Source organism: Lupinus angustifolius, chromosome LG06, assembly GCF_001865875.1.
Source record: "Lupinus angustifolius cultivar Tanjil chromosome LG06, LupAngTanjil_v1.0, whole genome shotgun sequence".
Classification (NCBI taxonomy): Eukaryota; Viridiplantae; Streptophyta; class Magnoliopsida; order Fabales; family Fabaceae; genus Lupinus; species Lupinus angustifolius.
Genome location: NC_032014.1, coordinates 3,418,699 through 3,443,976, shown reverse-complemented (window position 1 = coordinate 3,443,976; position 25,278 = coordinate 3,418,699). Strand labels below are relative to the sequence as shown.

At 31.1% G+C, this 25,278-nt stretch overlaps 1 protein-coding gene and 2 long non-coding RNA genes across 4 annotated transcripts in view; 1 reads left to right on the top strand and 2 right to left on the bottom strand.

Annotated features, from left to right (window-relative positions):
* The window catches only part of LOC109350391, a gene marked incomplete at its 3' end in the record, with an annotated part of 131,580 nt that overhangs the window by 57,661 nt on the left and 48,641 nt on the right, over nucleotides 1-25,278 (bottom strand). The gene's annotated exons all lie outside the window — the stretch shown is intronic.
* Nucleotides 159-1,793, bottom strand: LOC109349020. The gene is made up of 3 exons (XR_002107906.1): nucleotides 1,652-1,793; nucleotides 1,485-1,571; nucleotides 159-907 (listed from the first exon to the last, which is right to left on the bottom strand). It is a non-coding gene; the product is annotated as an uncharacterized LOC109349020 (long non-coding RNA).
* LOC109349017 lies at nucleotides 5,107-9,034 on the top strand. Of its 2 annotated transcripts, XR_002107901.1 has the most exons (3): nucleotides 5,107-5,835; nucleotides 7,583-7,706; nucleotides 7,831-9,034. It is a non-coding gene; the product is annotated as an uncharacterized LOC109349017 (long non-coding RNA). The 2 variants fall into 2 exon arrangements; XR_002107900.1 differs by having other exon boundaries at nucleotides 7,583-9,034.

Below are 25,278 nucleotides of genomic sequence, written 5' to 3'. Positions count from 1 at the left end.
CCTATGACACAATAACACTAGCAGATGACACCTAGCAAAACAATAATTTAATACCCCAAATCTACTAAAGAATACAACTTTTGAAAAATTTCACATGTTTGTATGTTTAAACTTCTAGCGATAATGAAGGCTATTAAATATGAAAATAAGTAATCACCAGGCTCTCACCATCTATTTCATTAGGAGTAAGAGAATTACTCCTTTTCTTCTTCAAAGTTGAGGCTTCAAAGCAGCCACAACTCATAGTAGTTCTGGAAAGCAATTTTTATGCTCTACAGTCTGCATTACATACCATATTGCAAACACCAAGAGAAATAGCCTTGCACAGCCATGTGAACACAAGCAAAAAATAATAGTAATAAGTTCAGCTGAAAATTTCAAGCCTTTGTTCAACTTGCATAGATTTTTATAACTTGGGATAATTTCTGGGTAGGAATATTAAAATTCTATTAAGCTGAACCAGATAAATAGACTAAGCACCGAAATTTCAATAGAAGACAATATTTCCACACAATAAGATCATCTTATAGGGTGTAACTCATCCATATTCCAGATTTTAGGCAACAACGGTCAATCATACTAATCTCTTTTCATTATGTGTACCAATTATAAAGAGTGGGAAAGAGCACTCAAAAAATAAATCAATCTTTCTTGATTATACTATCCGTGTGTTTCTTGATTATACTATTCGTGTGTTTCTTGATTATACTATTTGTGTGTTTCGTGATTATACTATTCATGTGTTTCTTGATTATAATATTCGTGTGTTTCTTGATTATAACATTTGTGTGTTTCTTGATTCGTTGCAAAAATATCAATTAAGAGAAAAGAAAGGTGTGGCAATAATAAAGAGTCTGGAAGGCATGAATAATTTAAAATCTATCTCTTTCTCGCATTTCGTTATCAGCTGACAATCAAGAAAATCACGTCATTATCAGATACAAAGAAATTGCCTCAAGAATTAGGAATTCATGTAGAATAATGAAAATTGAGAGAGAAAAGGATTGGAAACACTACAAAAACCTCTCTCTTTCATAGATAATTTCAAGAAACATACCATTGCGATCACATAGTAAGAAATTACATCAAGATTTTAGGATTTCATGCACTAGATAGAGAACTGAGAGAAAAGAGAGACAGGTTTTCTTGGATGAGATCGAAAACTGAGAGAAATTAGAAGGAAAAAACGTGACGATGTAACTATCATCAATTACGATTAGTGACAGAAATTGACAAAAACAAAAGAAAAGAGGAGTCTATTGCTAAAACCTTGTAGTAAAACAATGTCACTTTGTAATGCATATAAAACATATATAGAAGAAGTTGAGATTTGTAATGCATACTGTATTCCACTGCAATTTATGCAGACAAAGGTGTTGAAAGTTGTACACACATATTATGGTCCCTGATTCAATTTAAACAAAATTATGTATATTTCACAAATTCTAGGGTAAGTTGAGGTTGATGAACACAGAAAATGTTACCAAGACATTGCAGTTGATGCATCTTCGATTTGCAGGAAGTCGAATTACTTTTTCGATTTCAGCATCTTCTTTCTTCGATGTAAACATCTGTTCAAAATGGAGTATTAAATAGAAATAAGATGAACGTGATGATGAAGAGAAACGTGGAATAATTTCAAGAAACATACCATTACCATCACCACCGATTAGGAAATTACATCAAGGTTTTAGGATTTCATGCAGTAGATAGAGAAGTGAGAGAAAAGAGAAACAAGTTTCTTGCAGGAGACTGAAAACATACCATTACCTCTCTCGCTCGCATATGTCTCTCTCGCTCTCGCTCGCTGGGTCTGGATATAGCAACATTGAACGAAGATGTCATGAACTCATTATATAGTAAATTAAGCACCTACCTTATAAATCAAATCTTCTGCTTATATAAATCAAATCTTCTGCTTATATAAATCAAATCTTCTAATAAATCAAATCTTCTGCTTATAAATCAAATCTCCTTAATGGGCCTTGTTAATTAAAAAATATTAAAATTCTAACGGTACTAATTTATAATCTTCTTTAAAGTTATTCCTGGTACATGTTTTATGTTGCTTTTTTAAGTATCCCTCTAACTAATTTTTTAAGTATATTCTCATCACACAAACTTTTTGATCTTTGAATTTATAGCTTTAAATTAAAATTTTTAATCAGTATGAAATAGATTATTAATATTTTGATATAATTAATTAATTATAACATTTAAATAATTTCAAATATTCATATAACATTTATAAGAATATTTGAAAACAACCACAATTAACATTTATTTTTTATTATAGATTCGTTAGCAAATAATATATAATGTTAATTTTGAGTTTTCTAATCTTAACCCTTACAAACCAAAAGAAGAATGAAATATGTTTCAAAACAATTAATCTATAAATCAATTATTATTGAGCAAAGAAAGTAATACTTTTAGATATATGTCATGTTTCATATGTTATAAGAGGATATATCAAATAATATTATTAGATGGTATTGTAATTTTTAAAACAAAAAAACAAGTGGCTACATTTAAAATTTAAATGCATAATTTTTTAAATTTATTTTTTCCCAATGAAAGTTTATACTTTTTTGATCCATATGCACGAGGTGTCAAATTTTATTAATTTTTTTATAAATACTATTTTGATGAAGCCCACATATGTAACACAACATGTACCTAAAATCCTATTGACTTGAATGTTGCTTAAATGTAACTTTTCCAATAGTACAAAAAGAAAGTAAATATGTTTTCTCCTCTAGATTCATATATTATTTGAATATGATAAAACTCAATAATTTTTTACATGAGCTGAAAACCATTTATCCATTTTAAATATATTTGTTTGACAACATTTATGATAATTACACCATATGATATGTATATTTGGTTAGCTTAGTTAATGAATAAAAGTAATCACAACCCTACTGCTTTTTTTTTTTTTTTGAGGTGTTCATGCATAACAAGGACACTAAAAAAAACACTAGTGTATCTAATTAATTTTCTAATCTATTGACGTTATCACATTTACATATTGCCAATCTTTTTATATGAAAGAAAGAGTGTTAGAGTTTTCAATTTCACAAATTAAAACCCAACTAGGTGGCAAATGTTTTCAACTTCAAGTTTCCAATGTAGAAACTAGAAAGGAATAAATCTTTTATTATAATTGTGAATTGTATTAAAGTTTAAAAAATAGTTCTCCATAATTATCTGCAAGAGAATAATTATTATTATTTAATCATATCAACTTTAATAGACTTTTGCACACTAGTTAGACATGTTTGTTCTATGTCGTACAAAATAATGAAATTTCATTAAATCATTAAATTAGTACATGATTTTAACAATTTATCTATTAATATAATGTTGTTTTTAATAATGCTTTTAATTGTTCTAGCTATCATTTTAAGATATTAACCTACATTATTTGGTATGTCATTAATTTTTCAATTTTTTCACCATGTATATATATCTATTTAAATGTTACACACAATATTTACATATATACCATTTAAGTAAATATAAAAATATTTAATATTAAGTCGATTTTAAAAGCAATAAAATGCACCATATTAAGTTAATTAAAATTAGGTTTGACTAATATTTATGTTTTTTGGTTGAGAGAATAAAGTGATGAGAGAAAGAGGTGAGAGAGGATAAAGAGAAAAAGAAAATGTGAGAAAGAGAGTATATTTTTATATTGTTTAGTATGAATGAAATGAAAAAGAAAGAAATGAGAAAGACATATTTTCTTCCCCATCTCTCTCACTTGGTTGAATATAAAGTGAGAATATAGAAAACTGATATGTTTAAAAATATGAAAATACTCTTAAAACAAAAAGAATATAAAAATAATAATAACATGGCTTTGATGTTATATTTGTCATTTCAAATTGTTTAACTCTTCTCACTCTACTTCTTCTCAACACTTCTCTACCCTCAACGTTTTTCTTCTATTTCTCTACTCAACTAAATGAAGGTTTAAGGTAAAATAAATTTTGAGAGTTTTTTCAAATAGTTAAAATGATTATAGACTCAATTTCTTAATTAATACTTGATATTATGCATTATGCATAATTGTTTTAATTTTATTCAAACATTTGTTTATGAATATATAAAATTATTGAGTTGATAATTAAAAGTATGGGCAAATTTTGAAATATCGAAAGAAGAAGAAATGAATTTGACTAAAAATGGCATAAGAATAAATTTGACTAAAAGTGGCATAAAAAATACAAAAAATAAAAGCACCATAAAATATGTATTAACAAGAGGAATAAAAAAAAGGAAAATCTAAATTAGGGCTATTAGAACTTTTATTTATTTTATCATTAAGGCCCATTAAGAATTTACATTGTTGGTTAATGTCCAAAAATATACATTGTCGGTAAGTGTGTGAGTGGTTCCTAAATTGCTATATAATAAGATTTAGTTAATGTTGTTTCTTAAGTTATTAATGAAACATGAGAGCAGAGAGTGAAAGAGAGCCAGTGAGAGAGCCAGTGAGAGAGAGAGAGAGAGAATTGGTTTGTTTCTCTTCTCTCAAGGGAACAAGAGAGCCATGTCTCTTTTCTCTGTCAAGTTTCAATTTTCTACAAGAAAGAAACCCATTTATCATTTCTCTCAATTTTAATCTTCTGCAAGAAAGAAACCCATTTCTCCTTTCTCTCAATTTTAATCTTCTGCAAGAGACCCATCTCTCTTTTCTCTCACTGTTTTCAATCTTCTTCAAGAAACCCTAAAATTTACATTCTCACAATTTCTTGCGATTATTTGATGTTGCTTAAGCTATTAATAAAATATGATACAGAGAGAGGGAGTTTGATTTATTAGTGGCATTTCCGATTCTATTATCGATGCCACGTCTATCTCTCATTCTCTCAATTTTCAATCTTCTGCACGAATTCCTAAATTCTTGAGGCAATTTCTTAGTATCTGATAATTATGGGATTTTCTTGAACTTGAGCTCATAATGAAACGCAAGAAAGATGAATTAGATTTATTCATGGCCAAAACCATTCATCAGTGCCACACTTTTCTCTCTTTTCTCTCTTTTCTCTAATTTTTAATATTTGAGTTCTTTTGTTTTGTTGTTGCTGTTGATTTTTGGAACAAATGAAGAAACACACAAATAGTATAATAAAAAAAGATTGATAAATAATTTGATTTCTTTTTTGAGTGCCCTTTCCGACCCTTTATTATATTGGTACACACTATGAGAAGAGGCTAGTATGTTTGACTCTTGTTGCCTACAATCTGGAATATGGATGGATGGTTAGATTGAGATTATATACTTGTAGTATGAATTCTTTATTGTGATATCCTTTTATGATCTCATTCAAGGACATTTAATCTTGATGAATCTAAATTTAAGTGGCTACAGAAACATTGGTGGTTGTTTTGGATTGTGAGAATGAACATTGCTTGCAAGATGAATGCTTAATTCATAATATGATGTTGAATGATATTTTTTGACCCTAGTTGGCTATGATTTCTAATTCAGATCCGACCCTAATTTGCAAAATGATCCAAAATGCAATTACAGGTAACATTCTCAATTTATAGTGCAAGATTGGGTATACTTGAGTCATTGGTGGTCTTCAATGTAATTGCAGTATGAATTCTTGGTTCATGATATGAATTTGACAGCGGGGGTTTGGAAATAATAATGGCCCATATACCTCGATGAATGAAGTCCTGGTTAGTGCTGGACCGACGTAGTGACTAACAAAAAGAAGATTCCTTTTTGTAACATCGTATGTCCTGTTTGACAAAAAGTAGAAGCAAAACAAGAATCGGCTCAAAGACAATCTTCTCTACAAGCAATTATAGGTATGTATACGACCTATAGAAAAATTAGTATCTGTTCACATGGTATATTTGACAGTTGGCTGATTATATTTGACAGTTGGCTAATTAAATTAGAAAAATTAGTGACTAAATTTAAACTCATTTGAGACCCTTATTAGCTGGCAGTTGGCTGATTATAAATACAACTTCAATATGAATTATGTAAAACTGGGATGGTATACTCGAGCTTTTGGTCGCCTTCAATACAATTGTGGTATGAAATTCAGATGTTATCATTGCTTTGGGGCCTAAATACAGTAGCTATATGGATTGTGCATTCATAACAGTATTGGTTTTTCAATTGTTTATGTTGTGTGTAGGTTATTTTTTAAACCCAGTGGGTGACTAATGTTGTTAATGGGTTAACGAGGAGGACCACTAGTGATCTAGATTTGAATAGTATATATCTTAAAATTTCAATCAAGGTTACAGACCTTAGATTTCTTATTTATTCAAATTTTCAGTTAGCAATGACTATCTCTATCATTTATTAGGATTTATCATCCCTAAGGGGTGTAAAATTTATCTTTACGAAATAGAGACCAACTTGGATCCCTTTCTCTACCAAGAGCCTTTAAATATGAATTAGGCTCAATAATAAACTTGATTCTTTTGTGCATCAAGAATCTTCTTACTATATGAATTATGTATTCATAACAATATTGATTGTCCCTCAATGAACCTAAATGCAAATTGCAGTATGCATTCTTTTTTCATTATATTACATAAAACTTAAATGTAAATCCTTGATGGGATGTTTGAGCTTGCTAAATGTTAGGGTCTCTTTGTCTATCCTAGCTAGAGTCAGAACATATCTTTAGACTCAATGAGTGTGCCTAAGAGTTACTTATAGGTAATTCGGTTTGAATAACTATGTTGGCGAAGTTTGCTCCCATTCTACCAAGTTCTTTTATCTTTATGCATGTCTGCAATACTGACTGAGTATGGCATAAGTGTTAGAATTCCCGAGTGAGTAAGCCTTTATTGAGGAAGTGTTGTGACTCAATGATTTTAATTCGTTTAAGTATCACTGCTTCATAGCTATTGACAGTTGTCCAAGTGACAGAGATGCCACTAGTGTAGGTAATATGAACTATGTAGGAAGAAGATGTTGAGGGTTGGACTGAAACAAAAGAGAAAGAATGTGCTTCTGGGAGATGAACATGTTTGGCTTGTGAAGCATAAAGGATTGAGCCTGCTGATATGACAGTATCAGAAATGGTGGTGAAAAGAAGAAATTATTGTTGCTTTTTACCAAGCATATTTTTGAATACCCAGGAAGTTGGCATTTGTTTACTATTTTGCTTATGGATTAAACTGAGAGTTGTGATATAAGGAATTGATTGTTTTGGGAGTCTAGTACATTGGGATGCCCTTTTAGTATAAATGTTTAATTGTAAGTACTTAATCGTTGGTTTTCCAGTAATAGTAAATGTAATTTTCAAGTAAGGCATTTGCCTAACATGTCTTGCTAAACCTTGCTAAGGCTTCATAGCCTCATGTATGAATGAGGTGGAACTTCTAACCACATTATAGAAGGTAGACTTAGCTATGAATTGTAGCTTAGCTCTTCAACGAAGTTAATCTGATTTAGCATTTTGCACCTGTGTTTGCTAGATGATTGATCGTTTATGCATATTTTAGATAGTGATAGGCCAATACATGCATTTCAAAAATTTATGCGAAATGTTTCTTGGGCAAAAAATTAAGGTTTTATTGTGTAGGACAGTACATGTCCTTGTATGATCCAGATGAGGCCAAATCAATTTAAGGGTGGAGAATGCAACACTGGGAATCATCTTTACAGCAGGATGTTCTCCATCCTGTATTTGGGAACCGTACTTCTAGTATGGGTAGACAACCACTTATGCAAACTACTATTACTGTGAATATGTTTATTATTATTCATGGACAGGCAAGTGTCTCTCTGCAGTACTGCTTTTTAGCCTAAATGTACTGGTTTTTGTATGATTGCAGAGTTAAAATCCAAGAGGTTTGAGCGATGGTTTTGGATTTTGAATGGAGTTGAGTCTATTTTGATAAATTCTTCTGCTTCAGTGCGTGAGACCTTGCAAGCAACCGCTGAAACATTAAACAACATTGACTTTGAATCAATGGCTATGAACGACACTTGTCCTTACTACTCAGGTCTCTTTTTTTTACATTTTGACCAGTGTCATTCCATCATTCCTTATTTTGTTTAGTAAAAAAAATGCAATTTAATTGTGTTCCAAATTATTCAAGCTTATGTGATTCAATTCTTGATTTGACTTCACATTTTATTGCATGTTTGCGGCGTTATGCAAGTTTCTGCCACACATTGGCAACTCATACTGTGAATTCAGGCACTAGAAGCAACAACCACAATGTGGTTAAGTTCTGCAACTCCCTTAACAAGTCAGGGTCAGTGCACACTGATCATATATGTTACTTGAGAGGTCAAACTAGTCTACAGGTTCACATAGTTTTTAGTAAATTTTGAATAGTCTTCATAGTCTAAATTGTGAATGACTTTCTATAGTTTTAAAAAAATAACTTCGATGATCGAGTTGATTGTTTTCCGAAACTACAGGGACATATTTAAAGCTCTAAAAAGTGTAAGAACTTGCATACTAATTTCACTCTTCAGGTATAATATTTGTCATATACTGTTTTTATCTAATAATATCGTGTCTAGTCAAGTAGATACCAACTTTAGTTGTGGTTAAGTCAGAAGTAACAAGGATACCTCTAGTGTCCTTTGGTGGATCAAGGAAGTTATTCTTGAAAGTTCCTAACATCTCTGCTTCTTTATCCAAGTTAGCTTCTTCTTCTTATTGTCTTCTCTTTTCCAAGGAGTGAATACACTTTCACAAAGAAAATGTACCAATATTAATGTAGCAATTAGCTGCAAATGGAACATAAAAAAAATAGATGTACATGTATACGTGTGAGGGAGGCCACGTGAAGAGAAAGGAAGGTGAAGGCATTTCACTGCCACCATTTGGTTTGGCCACGTACAAGATGGGGTAATGTCTTCATATAAATTAATGAATTGGGGCTACTTTCCATGCATAGTATATATCTAGTATACTTAGGTGTGGACCCATTTTGACAGATACAGCAAAAGCATATAGCACATGAATTAGTTTAACCCTTTGGAAAAATATACTTTGAATCTTCCTGTGGGACTCATACATGTAAAAAAACATGGATGGTAAGAAATACAAGAAATTAAGCAGATATATACCTTATGGCCTTATATTGTTTACTCTTATGCTTGTGCCTCCAATAATTGATTCCTCTTTTAACTTCATAAAAGGTATTTCACCTCACTCTCCATAATCAAGCTTTAATACTTAAGAAATCATAATGTGTTCTACAAAATTAGTGGCCAAACATTGAGTTATCAAAAAGTCTGTGTGATAAGCCATCGAGAAACCTGCATTGGTATATGCAGTAAAGACTTTTACTATTGGTTCACATATATCTACTATCAAAACTGTGCTTCATGACACTTGTCCTTTTACAAACAATTTAATCAAACTACAAGCTCAAATTAAAAAACTCACTTCTAAAATAGAATACACACAAAAACGACGGCTGAATTCCATTGTACCATCTATAATTCATATAATGAATAAGCAATTCATACTACAATTTGAATTTATGGTCATCAAGGCATAATCCATATCATATTCTTTTTCAGCTTGCCATACAACAATTGTATTTAGAGACATCATGGCCACAAACATGCCATACCAACTATAGAGAAAAACAAACAAATCCATTTTAGATTTTGAATAGAGAATGTAGAATTCATACTGTAACGCCATATAAGATCATCCTGTAAATCAGGGTTTCGTTCAGATTTCAAACCACAGGCAATTAGGGCCAATCTTATTTCAGATTTCACAATCTAAAACAAAGTTCAGGGTCTGTAACTTTGTATAATCAATTAAATTTCAATTTATCAAGATTGAAAACAATGTATAAATCAGGATACACAAATGATACATGTATAAATCAGGATACGCAGAGAGGGAAGGGAAAGGTAAAATAGCACCCTGGTGGGATTCCTAGCCAGTAACATATATAAAATAAGTTGCAAGAATTGAAACAATAAATGCTGGGGAAGATATTTTTCCAACTTTCCATGCAAATGTCCTCAACTCAATAATTGACAAATTTCAACAATCCTGCATGAAGTTATTAAGATGTGCACTATGAGAGCCAAAAAAACAGTTCATCTCTAATATTATAAAGAACAATGAGATTATATGCCTGAAATCCCAACCATACATATTATTATTAGCATAGTCTACGGAGATGAAGAAAAATATCATCAACAATAACAACTAACTTTTCTTCCATAACTTCATAAAGGATATTTCATCTCACTCTCCATATAAATAGAAGTCGGTGAGATAAGCCACTCAGAAATATGTGCAGGCTGTGTACAATAATGATTCTTGCTAATCCATCAGATGTATCATCGTAGGTTAAACTAATCTAAAAATATATGTAGTCCTCAAAACCATGTTCATGAAGCTTATATTCATAAATAATTGAATAAAACTATGAGCTCAATTTACAAGATTTTGCATTTCTAAATGAAACCCAAAAAGGGCAGCGAGTGTCAGGATACAACATATCCTCTACAAGAATGTCGTTGTAATTCTCACTTCTTTTACTGATATAACATGGTAAGAACAAGTGGCGCACTATCCCTCACGACAAGGCATGATAAAGCCATTCAACTGAATTTAAGAGATGTGAAGAGAAATATCCAAATAGTATGACGTGATAAAGGCATTAAGGGTCAAACATACCATACAAAATTCAGTTTATGAATAAAAACTTCATACCACCATTGCAATTAGGTTTATTAAACACAAACACATCATCCAATATAAAGATTATGAAATATGAATAAATAGGTCGTATTGTCATTGTAAATAGACTTATTGAGTTTGAAACATGCCATTTCAGTTTTCAGTTAGGGGATTAAGGGACAATACATACATACCATCCACTTTGCATTTATGCTTATATAACTTCAAGCACATCATCCTGATTTTACATAGAAAATTCATAATTCATATTGCAATTGCAAGTATATGGGCTAGCCAAGCAAACTAGGGTAATGTTCTCATTCGAATTTATAGGAAACTAGAGTCAGACATACCATCCATTTTCATATTATAATAATTGCACTTAATATTCACATAGTCTTAACTATTCATAGAGTATTATACATGAATAAAGAAGCATTTAGGGATATCTAGGCAACATCTATACCATATTCTTTCACACCGTGAATATCATGGTGCCCTATTTAGGGACATTATGGCTAAAGTCTACCATCCCACTTTACAATATGAATTAAAAATTCATAACGCAATTGAATTAAAGAGGCTTAATTTTACTTTTACAGCATCTTGATGTTACATTGTGAATAGAGAATTCATAATTCATATTGCAATTTCGTACAGAGCCAACAAATTGTGGTCTCATCCAAATTTATAAATTATAGGTAACTAGAATTCACATTGCATGCACTTTGTAGTTTTCGCAGCCCAAATCAAACTCTTGGGTTTGTAATAAAGTCAATTAAAAATCTCAGTTCACCACGATCAAACATTCTTGAATAATCAAGATCGGGATTCGCAAAATCACATTACCGACACATTAAATAAATTGTTGTCACAACATACTTTTGGGATTTTGAGACAGTCTTGCAAGCTAAAAAATAGACCATTTCCTTATGTCAATCGTAAAGAAATACATAGATTAAAAATCAAGAGATGCGTCAGTAAAGAATCGGGAAAAGACATAAAGAAATCATTTTTTTCCCGATTCTACAATTTCTACCCTTGCAAAAACACAGTGAAACAACATATGCTTATAAAATTGATTTTTAGAGTTTTGAGATAATTTGTTAGTTTACGATGAAAAAATTATAAAGAACTAGATAGAAGAGAGATATTTCACTAACAAAGGGCCAGAAATGGTTAAAGAAGTCATCATATGCTTTCTTTCACTTTCTATACAAAAAACATCACATGAAACAAATGAAGCAACATTGTTAACTATACTAAAAGCATAAGTTGTTGCCATAACGAAAGAACTTTCTAACAACATCATAGTTGAAGGAAAATATCATTATCACCATAAACGAGATAATGGCTCAAGAAAAATCTAGGATTTTGGAAGCGATTTTGATTACCAACTTAAATCGATGGGATGGACACAGAGAAATTAAATTATATGTATTTCAACTCTACTCGTGAATTGTAAATATGAAATGAAGCAACATCATATAGAGAAAAAGGAGAAAGACGAGGCAATTATAAAACGACGAAAAGGCATAGAGAAATCAAATTCTTTTTCTCTATATTTCTCTCTCACTATCACATTACTGTGTTAAGGAACCATTGCAAAATATAGTTAAGCATATTTGTTTCGTTTACGTAAAAACAACATAGCTGTCTTTATAAAGGCAAGTTAAGATATAAAATTGATGCAATACTACTTGTGTCTCTTAAATGGGGCTAAGATGAACGGTCCATTTACATTTCACATCCTAAATACAATAATTTATACACAATAATAATATTATTTATTATTGATTTGAATTATTTTTTTAAGAATCAACAATAATTAATTATGAATGATTAAGTGATAGTGTATAAAACTCTTAATATTTCATTTTCCATATTACATTTGTTTAAATTCCCCATACATTTCAAAGTTTCATAAAACTACATCAATATAATCTTTGCGTGAGACTACTGATTTTCACATGTGTTTATTCATACTTTTGATTCAGGTAAGCCGCCCCTAATTTACAATTTTTCTATGCCAAGTTTTTATGTCAAATTTTGAAGTACATAGAATAAGTTAAGTGCAAAATAAAAATTAGTATATGTTTTATATCAAAACAATTTCATTGTTATTTGAATTAGAGTGAGCCCGAACCATCCAATTATAGAAAAGGAAGAAAACAACTTCAACAGGTCAAAAAGCCACTTAATTAGTCGATCTGCTTTTTTATCACTTTAAACATTAGTGACTAGATTGACCATTTTACTCACATTAAAATAAATAAAAAAAGAATATTTCCTTAGAATCAACTAGGGCTAGTAACGAGCTGAACTGAGTCGAACCAGAGTTCAGCTCGATAAAAATTGGTTCGGCTCAAAACTCGACTCGAGTTCGATACGAGTTATTTTATTAGCTTGAGTCCAGTTCAGCTAAAGTTCGCGAACTATTCGACTCAGCTCGATTGATTAATTTGGACAACTTAAATAGTTAACTAATTTTTTTAAAAATACTACAAAAAGTTTTATGCATATAAATATAACCATGTTTATATATATAATAAAAATAAATATAAAAAATAATGCATGAATCATAATAAACATAAAACTTAGTTTTTATATATATATTAAGCTAGTTCATAAACCTAACGAGTTAGACTGTATCCAACAAGTTTGTATACTTTGAATATTCCTGTGAGACTAATACATGTAAAAAAACATGGATGGTAAGAAATAAAAGAAATTAAGTAGATATATACCTTATGGCCTAATATTGTTTACTCTTATGCTTGTCCCTCCAATAATTGATTCCTCTTTTAACTTCATAAAATAGCACCCTCCATAATCAAGCTTTAATACATAGAAAATCATTATGTATTCTACAAAATTAGTGGCCAAATATTGAGTTATCAAGAAGTCAGTGTGATAAGCCAACCAGAAACCTGCATTGGCATATGCAGTAAAGACTTCTACTATTGGTTCACAAATATTTCCTATCAAAACTGTGCTTCATAACACTTGTCCTTTTACAAACTGTTTAATCAAACTACAAGCTCAAATTACAAAACTCACTTTTAAAATAGAATACACATACAGAAACGACAGCTGAATTTTCATCCCCTAAATATGTGCCCAATGAAGCTAACCTCGATCAGAATAGATACTAGAAGACACTCATATGTTCAACAATATATGAACTATGCTTGTGCCTCGAATCATTGAATCAAACAAGTTCACATGAAGCAAATGAAGCAACATCATTAACTATACCAAAAACATAAGTTGTTGCCATAACGAAAGAACTTTCCAACAACATCATAGTTGAAGGAAAATATCATTATCGCCATAAACGAAAAAAATGTCTCAAGAAAATCTAGGGTTTTGGAAGCAATTTTGATTACCAACTTAAATCGATGGGATGGACACAATGAAATTAAGCAGATCTATTTCGTTTACATAAAACAACATAGCTGTCTTTTTAAAGGCAAGTTAGGACGTAAAATTGACACAATACTATTGGTGCCTCTTAAATGGGCCTCAGATGAATGGCCCACTTACATTTCACACCCTTTTTAAATCCACCTTATTAATTATTAACTTTTGTCCATATCATCAATTATTTATTGTTATTACCAAAATATTTGTACACATGATCAAACATACAACTACTATATTTTTATACATCTAAAACATGATATACAATATATATTTTAACAAGTAATATAAGTAAAAATAATTATTGTCTTCTTTATTAATTAATTAACATTAATATTAATATAAAATATATGAATATCTAAATTCACTGATATACAGTTTAATAGTGAACCACTAGTTGAACTATCATACTACTTCATCAATACTCTGAGTGGTACAATATTAATAATATTTGTTTATATTTTACACTTTGAGTTTGCATTGCAAAGTTGAGTATGCACATTACTTTATGGGAAAAGAATATTTTTATTATATTTTTGGATGGATTGGATATCCATTGGATATAATGGATAAATCTTTTAAATCTATTAGTTCTAACATGAATTTGAATGGATTTTAAATAATTTTGCCACATATAAAAATGAAAACCTAAAAGATTTGTCCTCTAGGCGTGTGTTAAGATCAATAATTTTATTTTTGCATAACTTTTTCACGTCAAATTAACGCATATTTTATTATAAAACTACTTTTTCTTTGAAAAAATAGTGTATCATTATCAATGGTCATAAAATAATCATGTATAAATTTGATAGTTAAAAAAGTAACATAATCATTTTTCTGTTAGGAGCAGCCCTTATGAGATTCCAAAAAAGGATAAGTGGTGAAAATTGACCTATTGGTATATAGAGAAAGGTAAATGAGGATGTCAGAGAGACTGAGGTGTGAAACCAAATAAAACTTTGATTTTGAATTACTATATCACCACTCTTATCGGCCAAGATGGTTAATGGGTGGGATGAGAGATGTAAAATTTTCTGTAAGTACTGGTTGTTGCTTTTGGAAATGGATAAGCAATGCCTTAAGTACTAGGGGCATCCACTCTTATTGTTGCTTTTGGAAATAGATAAGCATGCCTGAGCACTATTGACATCCACTATCAGTGTTTTGTTGTTATGCACTCATGTGATTAAAAACTTAATAATGCAATCTCAGGGGTAATGTCTTCATATAAATTAATGAATTGGGGTTACTTGCCATGCATAGTATATATCTAGTATACTTCGGTGTGGACCCATTCTGAGTTTCTGACAGATACAGCAAAAGCATATAGCACATGAATTAGTTTAACCCTTTGGAAAAATATACTTTGAATATTCCTGTGGGACTCATACATGTAAAAAAACATGGATGGTGAGAAATAAAAGAAAATAAGTAGATATATACCTTATGGCCTAATATTGTTTACTCTTATGCTTGTGCCTCCAATAATTGATTCCTCTTTTAACTTCATAAAATAGCACCCTCCAAATGAAGCAACATCGTTAACTATACCAAAAACATAAGTTGTTGCCATAACGAAAGAACTTTCCAACAACATCATAGTTGAAGGAAAATATCATTATCGCCATAAACGGAAAAAATGTCTCAAGAAAAATCTAGGGTTTTGGAAGCAATTTTGATTACCAACTTAAATCGATGGAATGGACACAATGAAATTAAGCAGATCTATTTCGTTTACATAAAACAACATAGCATTAAAATAACATATCAATCCTTAAATCATATATGATATATTTTATAAAACAAAAATAAACAAGTAAATGAGTTACCTTGTCTCTTACCACAACTACCAATCCAGCACACTCCTCTTTCTCCACCACCACACCAGCTCATATTAACCTGAAACTACACAACCTAAGCCTGTCTCCATTGCCTACTTTCTCATCTCGGCCATTTTTAGTGTTTTCTATAATTTTACACTATCTCTCCCACCTGCTTCATCTTCATGCATGCAACCCTTTTTTGTAGATCTACATCTGAAAAAGCAAGGCATATTATGAATGAACAATTCTCTTATTACAATTGCATTTAGAAACTCAAATACTCCATCTATAATTCATATTATGAACGAACAATTCATACTGCAATTTGCATTTTGGGTCATCAAGGCATAATCCATATCCTATGCTTTTCCAGCATACCATATAACAATTTTATTTAGGGAAATCATGGCCACAAACATCCCATATCAATTTATGATATGAATAAAAAAATTAATACTACAATTACACTTAAGAAACCAAACCATTTCAGATTATGAACAGAGAATGCAGAATTCATACTGTAACTTCATATAAGATGATCCAGTAAATCAGGGTCTCATTCAGATTTCAAACTATATGCAACTAGGGTCTCATGCAATTTCAGATTAGATTCAGTTCTCACAACCCAAAACAAAGTTCAGGATCTATAACTTTGTATAGCCAATTAAACTTCAGTTCATCTAGATCGAAAACAATGTATAAATCAGTATATACGGATAATAAATTTTATGGCACCAACAACACATTGATCTCCACCAGAAAACTCTATTACCAATCTTTATTCTCAAGTAGTTATGTAATAAAGTTGATATATAATAACCTATGAAATTTCTGAGACAAAAGTGGTTGAGTCTAATTCTAGCTCCATGAATTGGGAAATCATTAAGCCAAAGGAAAAAAGGGAGTCATGAAATTTTATGCTACAGTAAACCTTAGCAGCAGTGTAATGGTACTGATTTTGCCATTTCTACCAAGCAATTCTTTCAAGTGGAAAACAATGAATAACCAAAATGTCGTGTGAACTCTCATGTGGTCACAGCGGTATACCTGAAGTCGGTTGATGGATTAGGACCTTGCTACCCCAGATCTTTCCATTGATCAGATATCAAGCTTAGAATATACTTAAGACTACATTGCATACATTACTACCAAAGTCAATAACTTATTGTAATGAAATGCAAGTCAACTCACATGATAATATATTCAATGCATTACATGTTGATAAAAGGAGGAAGCTATTGTCATAATCTATAAATTCCTTTGAGACAACTACATTATTAGCATCTTTATTAGGAATAAATGAGAAAACAATATTGAGTTTACTTTGTGAAGAGAGAAGCATGAAGGAAAACATCGTTTACGCTTTCTCAATCTCATGAGTGCAATCAGGCAAAAGCGTTTTCCATTAGCTCTTTCTTAAACCAAAACTCCAAAAGCAACAAAAAAGAGAAATACATATTTGAAAGAAAAGGGGTGACCTATGATTTCACTCAAGTCATCTCCTCTTATCATTCAACCTTCCTATCATTCCTATTTTGTTTGTTAGGCTGAATTTTCCTGTAGCAGTTACTACATAGACAAACCAAAATTCCAATATAAATTGAAGACCAGACCTGAAGATGTAAAATATATCATGGCAGAGTAATCAAAGGGACCTCTTTTTTATTATTTGCTTAACATGGCAGAGTAATCAAAGTTGATGTAACAAGTGGGGTGGGTGTCCCTGCTTTGCCTATAACATTGTCATTTCAATTTTACATACAAGAAAAACATGATATCCATCTGTCCAAACAAAGAATGATTAAAAACAGGTGTAAAGCATGGAAATAAAGACATCTAATGTATTGATAATTACAAATCATATTATCATTATCATGTAGTGAGGTTGCTTCTTCTTAGTCTGGTGGCGAAGGGTTCTAGTTTTAGAAATTGCCACTTTCTTTAAGGGGTAAAGTTGTGTGCATATGACCCTTCCCAAAACCCACAATCCAGGAAACTCATGCACTAGGCTTCCCTTTGCTCTTACAAGCATAAAAAATGGAACTAATGAGCTGTGAAGTTGTTCACTAACCTGAGCATAAACCCAACATTTGTATTAATATAACTGATATATTAATGCCAGCAACAGCAAATAGATATTCATATGTTGCTCGGTTTCCATCTTTCTTCAACATCAGCCTGTGAAAAGATGCCTTCATTTGAATTTCCGTACAATTAGTACTCATCTTTTCTCCCAACAGGTCTAAATATCAAGAAGTTATGGATCAAATCCTTTCAGGTATGGAAAATAAAAGACAATTGCGTACCCGATATGTCCATGCAAAAAACAGAAGACTTTCAAGGGAAATGAAGCCACACCCCCTAAGGAAAGCAGGTTATCAGCCATAATACCTTTAAATATAAAACTTGTATGTATTTGAAGGTTAATCATAATGCAACTCCTTTTAAGAATATAGACATATGAATAAGTGTTTTCATATAATGTGCAATCACTAAACAGAAATTGTCAACACGCTGCAGTAATGAGTTGGGGCCCACATGTACGATTGAAGAATCTGTACATCGATGTTCTCTATAAGTCTATGAATCATGCCCTGGCCAAATGTGTTTATGGCACAAGCAACACATAGATCTCCACCAAAAAACGCTACTTTATTACAAGTAGTTATGTAATAAAGTTGATATAATGGACAATGAAATTTCTGAGACAGAAGTGGTTTTAGTCTAATTCTGGCTCCATGAATTGGGAAATCATTAAGCCTGAGGAAAAAAGAGAGTAATGAAATTTTATGCTATAGTAAACCTTAGCAGCAGTGCAGTGGTACTGATTTTGTCATTTCTACTCAGCATATTCTTTCCAGTGGAAAACAATGAATGACCAAAATGTCATGTGAACTCTCATGTGGTCACAGCGGTATACCTAAAGTGGGTTGATGGATTAGGACATTGCCACCAAATATCTTTCCAATAATCAGATATCAAGCCACTCAGAGAAACATTAGGAAAGAAACAGTGCCACAAAGTTCTCAGTGGTTCCTGTTGGAATTTAATTACATTGTTCGCAAAATGTGGTTTCAATGAAACCCAAAAATGAACCAGAAATGAAGCTTGTATTTTCAAAACATGTACTGAGAAAGAATTCGAAGAAATTAAATAAAGAAGAAATCAAGATAGCTGCATCAAAAAATAAGTACTTGATGATCAGAGCAAGTCTCATCATAAGGTACTTGCAGCTATTCCTTAAGCCTTTGAAGTTTCTCTTCAAGACACAAACATGAAACGTGTTCAATGAGTCTGATAACAATGAGACACATACTAGGATGCATAATTGCAGATTATGGTTTCCTATTAATTACTAGAATTGAATATATGCACTGATTAAAACAAATGCTAAGTCTTTTCAACTATTGTCTGGCACAAGGAAAAACAAACATACCATGATAAAATAATTGGGGCCTCATCCTAATTTACAAATTATAGGCAACTAGAATTCTTATTGTCGTTGCAGTCTAGGTAGTCAATAGTGCGCTATAGCACTGCAATAGCGGACTGTAGCAGTGTTTCAACCATTACCCGCGACGCCATAGTGGATAGCGGTGCAGATGGCCGTAGCGCCTGTAGCAGGTCAAATAGCGGCAACATCGCAGGGCAAATATCGGATCATGACCCGCTACATGTTTTATTGCGAGTGGAACCCTAATTTTACAGAAGAAAAGTATTTTTTGCTCTTCTTTTTAATAGGTGGCTGGTTTTTCACTAGGGTTTTAGGTAATTTGACCTCCCATTCTTTCCCTTCTACTTAACACATTAATTTTACTAGGCCATGTGATTTTTAATGGGTTATACCTTCAATTGCTTACATGTTCTTCATCAGCATGGAACAAAATTGCAAGGCTTCCTAATTCACATATTCTCCATCTTTTCTTTAAAAAAAATTATTGGTCCCTGATTCTTTGCCCCATTATCTCTTTATTGATTCTCTTATCAAACTGATTGAACCCAATTGACATCATCTTCGTGTGGTTCAATTTCGTGAGATACAATTCTGTTATGGCATCCAACTTTGATCAGCTCTAGAACCTTTAATACTCTTATCTTAATTATTAATAAGGAATGTGTCTTTAATATAATCTATTTTAGTATTTATATATGTAGGCTATAAACTACTTAGATATCTTTTCCTTCCTTGTAGCGGTTGTCCCACTACCTGCTATAGTGTTTTGGGGTCGGCCGAGATTGACTACCTAGGTTGCAATTATAGGTTTATCAAGCACAAAGACATCATCCAATATAAAGATTATGAAATATGAATATAGAAGTCAATTTTTCATTGCAATTAGGCTTATTTAGTCTCAAATATGCCATTTCAGTTAGTGGATTAAGGGAAACATATACATACTAATCCACTCTACATTTATGCTTATACAACTTCAAGCATATCATCCTGACTTTACATAGAGAATTCATAATTCATTCTGCAATTGCAAGTATATGGGCTAGCCAAGCAAAGTAGTGTCACATCCACATTTTAATTTATAGGCAACAGGTGAGGAATACCATCCATTTTCATATTATAATAATTGCACTCAGCCATCAAACAGTCCTAACTATACCATATAATATTATAAATGATTAAAGAAGCATTTAGGGACATCTAGGCAACATCCATATCATCTTCTTTCACACCGTGAATATTATAATGCCCTATTTAGGGACATCATCGCCGAAGCATACCATCCCACTTTACAGTATGAATAAAAAACACATCGACCTTCTTTATATTTAAAGAGAAAGAGAGAAGAGAAAATATTTCTCTCTGTATATCTTTCTCTTCGAGTTCCATTAGCATTTTAAGAAGACCATTGCAAACTATAGTTAAAGGTTGGTCTGTTTCGTTTATAAGCAATATTCAGATGTAAAATTTGACCCATTTACATTATCCACATTATTAATTATTAATTGTTATCCATATTATTAATTATTAATGGTTATTAATCTAATATTACATCCCATCAAACAATTAAAATAATCTAATATTTTATATATATACCCAAAAAAATATTACATATTAATGAAATAAAAATTTATCTTCATGCCATGTATGTCTATTTCAAATCAAGCTTAAATTATGAGTTGCATCCTCTCAATCTATTTTACTTTGATATTTTATATTCTTTTAATGTATAAATATTATTATAATTATATCATATCAGAAAAATATTTGGTATCATTATATATTTATGATTATATTATTTATTTTAAAATATAAATTGTAAGGATATTTTATTTTACCTTCTATATTTGTAATTATATTATTCAGTTGAGTTCTAGAATTACATGTTATATCAACCTCTGTAACCTACTAATAAGGTACCGGTGTAGTAGTGTAAGGCTCAACTGGATCCTCACCAAAATCCAGAATAATAAAAGTTCAATTTCTAGAAGTAATACTTGTTAGGAGTAACTGTCACACACCACACAAAAAATTAGCTTATCATCTATAATGTGAAGATATACCATTAGTTATGACAAAAAAAACTCTCTTGGATAGGTGACATTTTAGTGAATCATTAGATAAAAATATGACTTTAATATTTACACGGAGTGTAAAACTTTTTTTATATAGTTAGTATATTATTCTTTACTCATGTATTAATTTTGTTCAAGAATCAATAATAATTAATTCACAAATGGTAAGTGATGTACTATTAACATAAAAACACTTACACTATCAAAATACATATGCATTAAATCCTAATAGATCATTTATACAATTAATTTTATTAGCCAATAATATTATTATTTAACATAATGGTGCATACATATGAAATATCATACAATATGTAAATCATAAATCTGAAACAAACAATAACATGTAAGAGAAATAGAAAAAGAAAAAGAAAAAGAAAATGCATATTGTGATAGTTTTATCTATTATTCATATTCAGTTAGGTTTAAATTTTATATATAAATAATACCAAAAAAAATGTATGAAACGATAGTATATAAATTTTATAATATTGTTAATGCATCATCCCTATTTATATTTGATCATTATTGATTTTTCAAAAAAAATAATGAAAATGATAAAGTAATTTAAATTACTTTTGAAAGAATAAATAGTAATAAAAGAATGAAAAGATACAACAAAAAACTAACCAGATGCGCATTTTCCTTGGTCAACTATTTAGACAGTTGAACCTTAGAAAGAAAAAACACTGGAAAAAAACAAAACACAAAAATTAGTGTGGTGCTGCAATGGCAAGAAAATCAGTTTTGATAGGATGCATAAACAATGTGTGGAAGACGCATATACTTGCCTTATCAATAGATACAGTTTCTCTGAAGATGACATCGCCATTTTGATCGATACCGATGAGTCCTACACACAGCCTATGGGAAAGAATATAAGTGTTGCGCCTCCCTGCGGAACCAGAGAAGAAGATGATACTGGCTATGATGAATGCACCTAGCCTTTTGATATGAATCTCATTTCTGGTTTGTTCATCTCTCAACCTCATATGGAACCAACCTATACGTATTATAATATATTGTGTATAAATTGTTACCTAACAATCAAATAAATCTTTACTTCTTTCTTCTTAGAGTTCCAGTGCTACTCTACCAAATGAGGATTTTTATCTTAACTAATTAATTATAAAACTCCCATTGAGCTTATAGGAACTTCACTTCATTGGTTCTCATCACTCTTTAACTTCCTGGCAACATCAAAAACAAAATAAATAGAAGTACCCTTAACAAGATGATAAGATGAATGTAAAACTGGACAAACCATTAAAAGAATTTAAAACAACATATTTTAAGATTTCAATTTAAAACAACATATTTTAAGATTTCAATTTAAAACAACATATTTGAAGATTTCAATTTGATACAGCACAACAACTTTGTTTGATCATGTAACACCCCAACTAATGGGAAAATACTTGTGTTGTTAAATACTTCTTATTATCATAATCAGTGACTTCACTAAAGGTTAACAGAAAATGCAGAGGGTACATTATGAAAAGTTAGAGTTAGTGTTACCACTAGGGAGAACAAAAGAGGTGAGTATAAATGTACCTATGTTTTATGAAAAATGTTCCTTCCAACCTTATCATTATCACAATTCCAAGATTCTAATGTAATGAACTTTTTATCCCCAATTTCCTTTTGAACTTGAAGATGGCTTCTCAATTCTCTGGTTTTAGAAAAACTCCAACTGAAACTTCAAAATGCATCTTAAAATGTCCTTTCAATATTAATATATGAAGTGAAAATAATGTTGGCCAAATCCATTGCGGTAAGAATTTTGAAAGGAGCTGCTCTAAAACTATATTGTTATCAATGTCATATAAGCAAATGTGTTATATTACATTGTTATGTCGTGAGGTTGCTTCTTTGTAATCTGGTGGTGAAGGATTCTTAGTTTTATAAGTTGCCTCTTTCCTTATGGGGTAAAAGTTGTGTACATTCCCAAAACCCACAATTCCAGGCACATGCACTAGGCCTCTCTTTGCTCTTACAAGCAGAAACAATGAAACTAATGACCTGTGAAGTTGTTCACTAACCTGAGCATAAATCCAACATTTGTATCAACATAAATGATATATTAATGCCAGCAACAGTAAAAGAGTATCCATATGTTGCTTGGTTCCCATCTTTCTTCAACATCAGCCTGTGAAAAGATGACTTCATTTGAATTTCCATACAATTAGTAATAACTGATCTTTTTTCCCAAGAGGTCTAAATATCAAGAAACTAAAATGAAGACATAAAAAGGTGGACCAAATCCTTTCAGGTGTGGAAAATAAAAGATAAACACATACCGGATATGTCCTTACGAAAAACAGCAGATTTTCAAGGGAAATGAAGCCACATCCCCTAAGGAAAGCAAGTTATCTGCCATAATACCTTTGAATATAAAATTTGTATGTTTTGAAGGGTAATCATAATGCAACTCCTTTTAGGAATATAGACATATGAATAAGTGTTTTCATATAATGTGCAATCATTTAAACAGAAATTGTCAACACGCTGCGGCAATGAGTTCAGGGCCCACATGTAAGATTGAAAAATATGTACATCAATTATTCTCTATGGTCATGCCCTGACCTAGTGTGTTTATGGCACAAGCAACACAGATCTCCACCATAGTGAGTAGGTTTACAGTAGCATAAATTCTCTTTAGTCCCTTTCTCCTCACACTAAAACATTGAGTTAAGTGAGATATTAAGTGAGTGGGATTACGGGAGCATTCCAACTCCATCTTCTTTTCTGTCTCCAGAAAATATCATCTTCATCAACCTGCATTGGAAAGCATCCTTAAGCAAATAGTAAGTGGATAAAATAGAGTATGAACAACTCCTCAATCTACCTACAATATATTCGAGAAGTACACGAAGAAATCATTCTGTAGTTTCTTTAACTAGCAAAAAGAGATGCTTCTGAATATAACAATCACACTCACTCTTATGTTCACAAATAATTGAATCAAACATGTTCAACAATAAAGGAACTAGCCTTATACAAAATATTGTTTTCTTAAGGATCAGAATTTTTTTTAATAACATATTAACAAGTAAACAGTTGATATGGCTCAAACACAAGTAGGAGAAAAACAATAGAGACTACCACTGAGTAAATGAGAAGAAATATATATCCTGACGAAAATTATAAATAATACAAGCATAAACAAGTTCCCATTTCCTCGGTAGAATTGAAGAGAATATAAGCCACAAGACTTAAAAAGAGGAATGTCATGGAAGTTATTCATCCAAGTAAACAGCCCCATTTTGAAATGAACTTAATGTATCATACATATATTTATTACAAATAGCATCCTCAAAGTCAAATACAAAATTAATCCTAATATTTACCAAGAAGAATGAGAACATATGCCTGAATTTCCAATAACATTTATGTAACATTTAAGTAATAATAGTTATTATTATTAGGGTAAGGCAGCATATCTACCCTCCACAAACCTCAATGGTGGTGGGAGCCTCGTGCACTAGCCTGCACCTTTATTGTTATTATTGTTAGCATAATCTGCATATATGAAAAGAATTATAAACAACAACGCTAACCAAATCCTCTTCCTTAATTCCAACAAATATATTACATTTCACTCTCCATAATCAAACTACAATACCAGAGAAATAATAATGTATACTACGATATACAATAAGTTAGAAAGAAGTCTGTGTGATAGGCCACAGCCATTCTGAATTTACAGTATGAATAAAGAACTACTGTTGCCATTTATCAAGGCAATTATGCTCATAAAGCATGGCATATGGCATCCACTTCACATTTATGGTCATATTGCTGAAGCATACCATCCTATTTTACATTATCAATAC